Consider the following 10,896-nt stretch of genomic DNA (forward strand, 5'->3'; position numbering starts at 1 on the left):
GGCGCCGAGCCGATGCTGGCATTCTTGACAAAATCCTTAAGCAACATGCTGATGAACTTTAATTCAAGTAAGTCTTCTTTCCTTTTTTTGAGACAGAGTGTCACTTGGTCACCTTCAGTAGAGTGCTGTGGCATCATAGCTCACAGTAACCTCAAACTCTTGGGCATAAGTGATCCTCTTGCCTTGCCCCCCAAGTAGCTGGGACTACAGGCGTCTGCCAAAACATCCAATTATTTTAGAGATGAGGTCTTGCTCCTGATCAGGCTGGTCTCAAACTCCTGAGCTCAAGCAAGCCACCAACCTCAGCCTCCCAGAGTGCTGGGATTACAGGTGTGAACAACTACACCCGGCCTCAAGTAAGTCTTCTTCCAGGAAACAGGTTTCCCATGCACTCAGCTATTAGGGCTCTAAAGATCTGAAATCAGGCTTTCCTTTCTCTCATGCCTACTCAAAAAACTAATATCTAGGCATTCTATTGCCTATAAAAGGGAGAGGACTCTGATCAGAAGCCTTTTCCTTCACGGCAAATCTGATATAAAACTTTGGCATTTGTTCCTAATTAATTTGTTAGAAAACTTGTTTGAGCCCCTATAATGTGGGGCCTCTTTGTTACAGCACCTTCACTGTACCCTACTTAGAAAGAGAAATCCCACCCCCACTACTAGATAGAGGGTTCCCTGCCAGTGGGAGGCTTTCCTCTCTGGGCTTGTCTGAGTCCCCGCAGCCACCACCCAGCTTTTGACCTGACCTGAGTCAATCCACTCAGTCACTGCTGGATTTGAATTTGAAATGGGAGCTAGTTGTATCCACATTTGCTTCACCCTCAGACTACAAGCATGTTAGATTCTATCCCAGGGGATCCCTTGGGTCATTAGTGAAGGATTTTGAAAAACGCCAGGCCTGCTTGGGTGTGCCAAAGGAAAAGGTGTTTTGTCCAAACCTTAAAGGCCCCTGGGAGAGAATCACTCAGGAGATGGGATAGGACCTTCAACTGATCAGTCCCTATATGGTAGGTGCTGCCTAAACATTTACATGCTCTGGCTCATATAATTCTCTCAGTGATCCCACAAAGTGGTACGTGGTACTTCTGCCTGCTTAGCTTCCATGGGGGTAAAAGACAATAAAGATGTGGATAAAAACAAGGCAGGCTAGGTTCCTGCATGGACTAAGACTAACGCTGTGCCATAAACTAAAGAGAAGGATTAACTCAGCCTTCTGCACACCTGGAAAACCCGGGGGTGTGAGGGAGCACAGAACTTAAGTGCTAGAGGGAGACTCAATCTGGGTCTGCTGCACTGTGAAGCTCACACGCCAAAAGCTCTTTGTCCAACCTAGGATCAGGCCTCATGTCTGCTGGGGCCCAGATGGGGAAGAAGAAACAGCCAGGCTGGGGCCTGGGTGGATAGGACGGGTGACCAGGTCCCAGGTCCTGGGTTCCAGAGGGCCATGACTCTGGGAAGGGCCCTAGCAGAATAGCCCCTTTAAATAGCTTGGGTATGTCCAGCCAGGGGTAGGTCCTGGGTCCACTGGGAAGCAGGCAGGGCCTGGCCAAAGTTGGGACACCTCAGGTCTCTTCTCTTGGGGGGCTCGTTTTGCTTTAGACACATTGAGAAATACCAAAAACAGCATTATGAAGACTCTGATATGTCTTAAATGTTTACACTGGTCTCATGAACACTCTTTTCTTTTTTTTTTTTTTTTAGACAGAGTCACACTGTTGCTCTGAGTAGAGTGCAGTGGCATCATCATAGCTCACAGCAACCACAAACTCTTGGGCTCAGGCCATCCTCTTACCTCAGCCTTCCCAATAGCTGAGACTGTCATGATGCCTGGTTAGTTTTTTCTATTTTTAGTAGAGACAGGGTCTCAGTCTTGCTCAAACTGGTCTCAAACTCCTGAGCTCAAGCAATCCACCTGCTGTGGCCTAATCCAGAGTGCTAGGATTATAGGTGTGAGCCACCGCAGCCAGCCTTAATGAACACTCTTAACACAAGCAAATATGGTGCTATATAATCCCTCCATTCACAAGATAATGTCAGGATTCATAAGGGACATTGACTTGGGACACCATACAGAGAGGTGGGAGTAAGGATGTGCTCTGAGATGGGAGGTTCCCTCAATCCTGTCCTGTGAATATCTCAGCTCTGAATACAGTCAGAGAAATTGTCCTGCTTAAGTGTTAACTACAGAGATTAGAGATAACACCCAAAATCTACATTTCAGGCTCTTCACGAATGTGAACCCTGTGCTGGGATCCCCCCACCCAATTCTAAGACTGGTCTGTGAGCTGGTCCTATGCCCAGGAGGATGACCGGGGCTGACCTTGAGTGGTGTGTAGAGAGGGCCTGACTTCATCCCCCACAGGTGGTATGGACAGCCCCTATTTGCATGGGTCTGGCTGCTGGGTCTGCCACAAGGACCAGGAGAAGCTGTAATCCCTCTTGGATAGGTGGCAAATGGCTGAGATTTAAGGATCAGCCCTTCCAAGATGTTTGGGGCAGAGTTTGGAGCTGCCTGTGATTCTAATTCCCCTTCTCCCAGGCTGCAGTCAGAAGAGGGTAAGGGGTGGGACAAGAAAAGGTGGAGTCTCAAGCTCTTGTCAACTGGGCCTGAACCTCCAACCCCAACCCCCAGCCAAAGAGCCTGGCCCAGCCACCCAAACAGGAGACAGACAGAGCTTCACAGCCACTAAAAATTAAACCTATTGATTTTCCCCATTAGCTAGAGAAGGCCATCAAAGTGCATTAAAACCAGGCAAAGTAGCATCATCTTGAATAATTAACATCTGCAAATGACAACCCTGTGGGGCCTGGGATGGGGGAAGGGGCACCTAGAGGCCCGGGGCACCCTGACCCCATCTGACACCCTCCCCAGGGAGAATACCCTGGGCTGCCCGCCCCTCCCTTCCTCTTGTCCCCTCTCATTCCCTGTTCTCTTCTCAGAGAAACACAAAGACAGGGGTATTAATAGCTCCACATTCACTATTCAGAGGGGCACTCTGCTGTGCATCACAGCATGACCTTGAGGGAGTTGCTGCCCCTTTCTGGGCTCTTTCTGTTCCCTGTGCAGTGTAGGGATTAGACCAACTGGCCTCTGGTTAGGTCTGTAAGTCAGTAGTTTTAGAGAGGGACAGTGATGGGTCCAGAGCCACATAGCAAGTCTGTAGCAGAGCCTGGGCTCCCAGAACATCTCCCTCAGCCCAGTCTATGGGACCTTGTTGTGCCAATCAGAAAATAAAACACCCCCTTTGGATAGACCAATTGGAAAAAGGCACCCCCCTAGGTCGACCAATTAAAAAAGACAACATCCTGCCCCAATACTGCCACAGTTCAATAGTGCAAGACTTGGTAGATCAGTGAAAGGGCCAGATATCAGCCCCATCCACCATCTGTCAGGGTGTCCCTGTACAGTGTGCACAGCCACTCTATTCCCAAGCCTCACCTTTTCTTAGCCAAAGAAGCCCAGACCTGTCCTTCCAGCTGATGGAATCCTGTTCCACGTATATGGACAGTTCTTTCCAAGTCTCTCTGCTTCCCTACCTTCAAACTCCTCAGCCCTTTAGCCAACCCAAGGTCCCACTTCCACTTTCCTCTCCACTTATCCTTCCTCCTCAGAGCCCTGGGAGAGGCAACTCTTGGAAGAATACCTCCTACATCTCTGATTGTGTCACCTCTGTCATCTTCTTGCCTTGCAGTATGCCATCCCTCTCTTCCCTGCCTCTTAGCCTTTGCATACTCTGTTCCCTCTGCTGGTGATGCCCCCGCCTTGAGCCCTGTTGGAAAAGTCTATTTACTCTTCTAAGGACCAGATTAAAGATCTCTGCTTCTCACTCTATTCTTCAAATGTCACTAGTTCTTACTTCTAGGCATTTGCACTTGCTTCTCTCTTTCTGGAACATTCCCAATCTTCTGGCTGGTTCCTCCTCCTCCCTTCTCCTCTTCCTGCTCCAGTGTCCCTTCCTTGTGAGATGTCCCCTCCTTGCTCCAGTGTCCCCTCCTTGTGAGGTGTTCCCTGAAAATCCTAACTACCTCTCTAACAGCTTTTCTCACATGTTCTTGTTTGATTTAATTATTTTATTTGTTTTTTATTTTTGAGACAGAATCTCACTTTCTCACCCTAGGTAGAGTGCTATGGCATCATAACTCACAGCAACCTCAAATTCTTGAGCTCAAGAGATCCTTTTGCCTCAGCCTCCTGAGTAGCTGGAACTACAGGCACCTACCACAGCACCCAGCTAGTTTTACTATTTTTAGTAGAGACAGGGTCTCATCCTGAGCTCAGGCGATCCACCTGCTTCAGCCTCCCAGAGTGCTAGGATTACAGGCATAAGCCACTGCGCCCAACCCCTTGTTTGGCTTTTATAATAGCACTTTCGCAATCTGCATTTCTTTTTCCTTTGTTTGCTGGTGCTGCCAGGGCCGCTGTGGTTGTTTGTGTTATAAATTGCAAAGGAGGTAGATGGGGCTGAAACTCAGTCTGCATCCACGCTATAGGCTGGTGCTCCAGGCTGCACCTGCGTGCTAGCAAGCACCTTTTCCTCACTCACACTGCAGCCCCCTTGGCCTCCCACAGTGACGTGGAAACCTGGAGAGGCAGGAAGGGTGTCTGCCCTCTCCACTGCTGTGTGCCTCATGTAGCAACGCATGAAGGCAGGGGGCAACCTGAGTGCAGCCCAGCACAGTGCCCAGCATGTAGCTCAAGAAATATTTTTCAGGTGAAAAAATTCTATTCTGATTCTTCCATGCCCACCCACTGCCCTGCCTATGTTCCTCAATAAAATACACTGCATCAACCTCGTGTCTGGGTCCCACTGAAGCCAGCCACAGAATGGGACCCAAAGTTGGCAAGGGTGACTGTTAAGGGAACGTGGGGGGACCCAGTGAGCTCAAGGGTGACTGTGTGAGTTGGGAAGCCTTGGGATGCTCCCTGAAGCTCAGAGCCCTGCCCATCTCAGGAGGGCTGCCCTGAGCCCCACTTGGCTTCCCAGAGGTAAGGATCAGGTAGCCAGGGCACCCTGACCAAGACCAGTTTGCCCAGTGCAGTATCAAGCCTCGTGGACAGGAGGCAGTACTGAGGGTCCGCTGCTGCGGCGCGGCGGCAGCGAGGCTCAGGGCGGGGGCGGGATCCAGGCGCCGCCTTTCCCTCTACTCCTGGCCAGTTCAGGCGGCGATCTCACCGGCCCGGCCTGCTGGCCTCCCCAGCTCTGGCAGGGAAGGAGTTAACTGCCAGGCTTCTCAGCGTGAATGTGGAGCTATTAATACCCACAGCCCAGCCGGTCTGCAAGCAGCCACTGGAGTCAGAGGGAGCTGGGAGCAGAGGGATCCTCCAGTCGGAGCTGAACATGACCAGGACTCCAGGGTCAGAACTTTCCTCCAGGACAGCGTGAGCACTGGGCAGCCTCTCCTAGCCCTTCCCCACCTTCCAGCTGCAGGCCAAACCCTCTCTCCTGGGGGCTACCCATGCCACCCACCCTGGCAGAGGAGAACAAACTTTCTTAGGAAAGCTACCTCTGTGGCTGTGCTTGCTGGATAGGAAGGAGCAGACAGCTGGATGGACAGATGGACAGAAGGACAGGTCATCTGCAAGCCTATTACCCTGTCCTGCCTCTGACAGACAGCAACAGAGTGGGCAACCCAGGGGCCTAGGGCTCCACCGGGGTAGTGAGGGGCCCTGCTGGACCTTCATCTCCCAGACAACACCTCTGAATTCAGGCTGGGAGCTGCTTTCTGAGACCCAGCCCAGTGGCTGGAGCCCCTGTGGATCAGGACAGCAGGCCCTGTCAGACAGAGCCACAGGCTCCTCTACCCACCAAGGCAACGGGCAACCTGAGTGCAAAGGCACAGGTGGTGGGTGGGCAGGTGCGGGGCCCTGAGGTTGACAGGCTGCTGACCCTGGAGCACTCCTGCTCAGGGACTCCTGTCCAGGCTGGGGACAATGCTCCCACGACCGCCACCAGCCACCCCTGCCCCGTCCTGGAGCTGCCTCCGGCCTGGCCCACGGGCTGTGGAGCCGATGATGTGCCAGCCTTCTGCTTCGTCTGCTTCCACAGGGAGGAGGAGGAGGAGCTGCTGGAAGAGATCCCACTGCGGAGGTCAGTGCCGTGGGGCAGGGAGGGCGAAGCTCTGGGCCTGGTGGTCTTGCTTCTGAGTCTTTCTGTCTGACCACTGCTGGCCACCCACTGCCACCCTCCTGCTTCAGACTCAGATCACTTACCTAGTTATTACCCCTGCCTCCTCCCTATCTCTCCCACCCTGGCCCCTGAGTGACTTTCTGGTCCCCTCCCATGTGGTATCCCTCCTCTGCTCAGAGCCCTCCAAACCTCTCAGCTCCCACAGAGTGAAGTCAACACGTAGCTGGCCGTTCCAAGCCTGGGTGATTTGGGCTGATGACACCTCCCACCTCATCTCACTCTGTTTCCCCTCTAGAGAAACTGCCTACACTCCCCTTCCCCTGGCTCTCCTCCATCCCTGCCCACCTGAATGCCTGCCTCCTCCTTCAGGAAGCCCTCCTGGGAGCCCCTGCCCCACCTGCCCTTTCCTTCCCACATGCCACTGGCACCTAACAGGTGTTCGGTCTTTGTCAAATTAGTTTGTGTGCATATAAAAAAGAGAAGGGGAGGAAGAGAGAGAATGAAGCTTTGTGAGGTATTTGGGAGTGACTGTGTGTGACTGTGAGTGTGTATAAGTTTGTGGGAGTGATTTCTACATACCTACGTGGAAAGAGGGATCGTGTGGGGCCGCAGTGGGGATTCACGCCCTAGAGGCCATTGTTCCTTTTGCTAGCTCTCCCCAGCCCCACCCACAGGGAAACCCAGACTTCAGCCAAGTGCATTACCCAAGCTGTGACCACAGGCTCTGGGAATGGTTGGACGATCTGCATGGGAGACAGGGGTCACCTCTACTCCAGCCTAGCCCGCCCACGCCTCCATTAGCACTGAGTCAGCACTGTCCTGGGTCAGGAGAAGGGCGGGCAGGACCAAGCCAGGTGTCCCCCCAGGCCTCCTGAAGGACAGAGGGATGGGGTGTAGGCTTCTGGGTCCTGGACCAGGTTCCTCCCTGACTCTCTCTGTTGGATGCTGAATCTGTAATTAATGTCCGCCCTGTGGGCCTCCGTCTTCTCATCTGTGCACTGGAGTGCCAGTGCCTGAACCAGGGACTGGGACCTGCCTGGTAGGAAAGAGAGAAGACAGAGCAGTTTGGCACAGAATGGTGGGCGCCTCAGTGGGCGTGGGTGCACTGTGCCCAGGGTGTCACCACCTGTGCCTGCAGGAATGCTAGGAGAGCCCCCAGGTCTGTCTTGAAGTGCAAGTGCTCTCCCAGGTGGTAAGTGAAGCTGAGGAAAGAGTAAAGGCTCTGTGGTGTGGAAAAGAAAGTGTGTAGGGATGGGGCCACAGGGACAGAGAGGCTGGATCACAAAAGGCCTTGACCACTGATCAAGGACTTGATCCATAGATACAGGACAAGGTGGTGGGGAGGGCCTGAAACAAAACAAGGGGGAGGTAGGAGACCCTATGAAATCACAGGTGCACAAGTGCTTCTTGAATTCCAAAGCAACAGACTCATGATAGAACCATTCTTTCCATAGTAGGAGCTCAAAATGCTTGTTGAGTGAATGAATGAGTGAATATGACACAGAAAGACAGGGCATTGGAATCATCTGAGTTGACTGTTAAAAAAATACACCCTCCCAGGCCCTGCCTTGGGGACCCAGGTCTTAGAGGGGATGGATATATGGTATTGACTGGTTCCCCAAGTGAGCAACTTGAGCAAGTCAGCATCTGGAAAGCCCCAGAATGAGACAGGCACAGGTCTTAGGAGATCCTGCTGCCTCCTCTCTCATCCTTCCATCTCCCACCTCCAACTCTGGGGACCCTTCTGTAGGGGGTGTCCCTCTGCCTCCTGCCCTGGACCTATGGTTGCAGGAGTTGGCCTCCTTTCTAGTTGGCAGGTTCTGGCCCTTTAAGGCCTGGGAGGAGACATAGCCAGGCTGGGCAGAGATAGTGACCACAGGTGCCAGGTGGTGAAGCTAAAACTACTGAGTGATGTGCCCGCCCAGGCTGCGGGAGCAGGCATTGCTGGCTGGGGAGGGTGGAGGGGAGGCTCTGGAGTGTTTCTTTGCTGCAGGGGGAGGAACAGTGGGACATTGAGACTGAGTGGGGTCACCTTGGGGCTAAGAAGAGTCTGTGGTCGCCCTTTACCACTTCCCACCACCCTTGTCCCCTCTCAGCCTTTCTCTAGCCCTAGAAGGTGCCAGGATTCACTCCTGAATGGCTGCTACATTTAGCAGCCCTGGGGCAGGCTGATTCTGCTGCCTCCTGCTTCTGTGTGATCCTGGGGAAGTCATTTCTTCTTTTGGGCTTCTGTAAAATTAAAGAGCTGGATTTTTGGGGGTATTTTTAGGAAGGCAATAAGGGGTGCAGGTGATCTGTTTACTAATTTGTGGATTCAACAAGCTTTTGCTGACACACCCTGGGGACTGGATGCTGAAGCCAGAGATAAAGCACTTCCCTGGAGGGGCTCACAGCCTAACAAGGACAAAACAGCACACACGAACACACAGCCCAGTGTGCTATAATAGAGGTGTGAGCACCAGGCCCTCAACTTCTGTTGTGGGATGATCCAAAAGAACACTTCTGCATTTGACAAAAATTTCTCAGCAGAAGTATCAACCCCCGGTGTTGCTTACCAGCCACCTACATGTGGTATTTCGATGTATCAATTAAGGTGAGGCAAGTTGTTGTAACCGACAAGCTTGGAAGTAGAGTTGGAACTCAACACAGCAGAGTTTCATAGCCTGCTTATATAAAGTCTAACGGGGGTTGTCGGGGGAGACGCTGCTCTACCTGTCTTTCAGGGGCCCAGGCTCCTTTCAGCTTGAGACTCCGTTGCCACCCAGAGCCTCAGAATCCGCTGTGGGATCCTCACATCCAGCTCACAGATGAACAGCAGAGTGGAAATCAGGCATGAAGTTTTTATGAGCCAAAGCTGGAAGTGGCCACCTTCGCTTCTGCCCACATGCCTTGGCCAGAACTGCTAACTGCAGGAGAAGCTGGGAAGTGCAGTCTAGTGGGAAAACCTCATCGGGTCGTCATGACAATGAAATAACGTCGTATACATGAAAGCATCCGACACATAATAGATGCCCCAATGTGTTCATTCCTTCATTCTTCATTTACTTGACAGAGTTCATTGAGCACCTTCAGTGGATTAGTGCCAGAAATCAGACTGAGAACACCATCCCTGCCCTCGTGGGGCTTAATCTAATGAGGGAGTCAAACAAAACACAAAGAAAGAAATACATAAGATCATAAAAGTACAAAACCCACCATGAAGGAAATGACCAGGGGTGGTGGAGAAGATGCCCACTTTGCAGAAGTTGGGACGTTTCATCCAAGAGAGTCCAAATCTCTTGCCTCATCCCACAACAGAAGCCAAGGGCCTTGTGCTCACACCTCTATTTAGCACAGTGTGCTGAGGGTTTGGCTAGGGAAGGTCTAGAGTTCCCCTCAACCCCCAACTCCATCCCCTGAGACCTAGAGAATAAGGAGCTGGCCTTGGGAACACAGTGGGGGGCACACAGCAGAGTGAACGGAGAGGACTAGAGGCAGTGACAAGTGTGGGGAGCTCAAGGAGCAAAGGTCAGTGTGGCTAGGGGCAGAGCAGGCAACAGGGACAGTGACCAGGTGAGGCTGGAGAGACAGAAACATCCAGATCACATAGGCTCTGTGGCCATGGGGAGGAGAATGGATTTTGTTCTAGATGGAATTGGGAAGCCTTTAGAAGCTTTTAAGTGGGAGAAGTGATATAATCTGATAACATTTAAAGGCTATCTTTAAATGTTTTAAGGCTGCTCTGGGGGAGAATCAATGGCTGCTGGGCCAAGTGGACACTGGATGCTGGCGTGGAGGTCACAATGGTGATGCAGGCGCAGATGTTGGGATGGGGAAGTGATGCCTTCTAAACATACTAGTGCCTAGGAGGCCGAAGCTGCCGAATTTGCTGATGGGTTAGAGCAGTGGTTCTCAACCTTCCTAATGCTGCAGCCCTTTAATACAGTTCCTATGGGTCGCGACCCACAGGTTGAGAACTAGTGGGTTAGAGGAAGAAGGGAGTCAGGGTGAAGCTGGAGCCTGAGATTAGATAGGTACATGAGTGCTGAGAAGATTCAAGGGAGGGAAGAGGTTTAGTGAGAAATCCAAGAATTCTGCTGTAGATATTTTCAGCTGAGAAGCAAGTGAAGTGTCCACGTGACGATGTCAAGGCAGGACTTGAATCTGGGGTTCAGAGGGGGATATCCGAGGAGGATAGCCCAGCCGGTGATAAAATACTCGGGTCAGAGTCATTGGCATAAAATCAGCATGGGAAGCCATGAGAGGGGAGAGGGTAGAGAAGAGTCACCAGGAAGTAGCCCTGAGCACCTCCACAGTTCTGGGATCATGTGGAGGAGAAGCCAGAGAGGGTGGCAGAGAAGGAGCATCTGGAAAGAGAGAGTAGGAGGGAAGCCAGGGGCGTGTGCTGGCATGGAAGCCAGCGGAGAGTGTGTCAAGGAGGGAGAGCCTGGTCCTCTGGCTTCAGAGATGCTGAACAGTCAAAAGAATGTAGACGTCTTTGATTAGAACATGTCACAAAGCTGGGCATAGTGGCTCATGCCTGTCGTACCAACACTTTGGGAGGCCAAGGCTAGAGGATCCCTTGAGGCCAGGAATTCAAAACCAGCCTCGGCAACATAGAGTAATCTTCTCTCTATAAAAAAAAAATTTTATTTTTTTGAGACAGAATCTCACTCTGTCACCCTCGGTAGAGTGCTGCAGCGTCACAGCTTACAACAACCTCCAGCTTTTGGGCTTAAGCAATTCTCTTGCCTCAGCCTCCCAAGCAGCTGGGACTACAGGTGCCC

The sequence above is a fragment of the Otolemur garnettii genome, unplaced genomic scaffold (genome assembly GCF_000181295.1).
Source record: "Otolemur garnettii isolate 467f Iridium unplaced genomic scaffold, OtoGar3 scaffold00096, whole genome shotgun sequence".
NCBI lineage: Eukaryota > Metazoa > Chordata > Mammalia > Primates > Galagidae > Otolemur > Otolemur garnettii.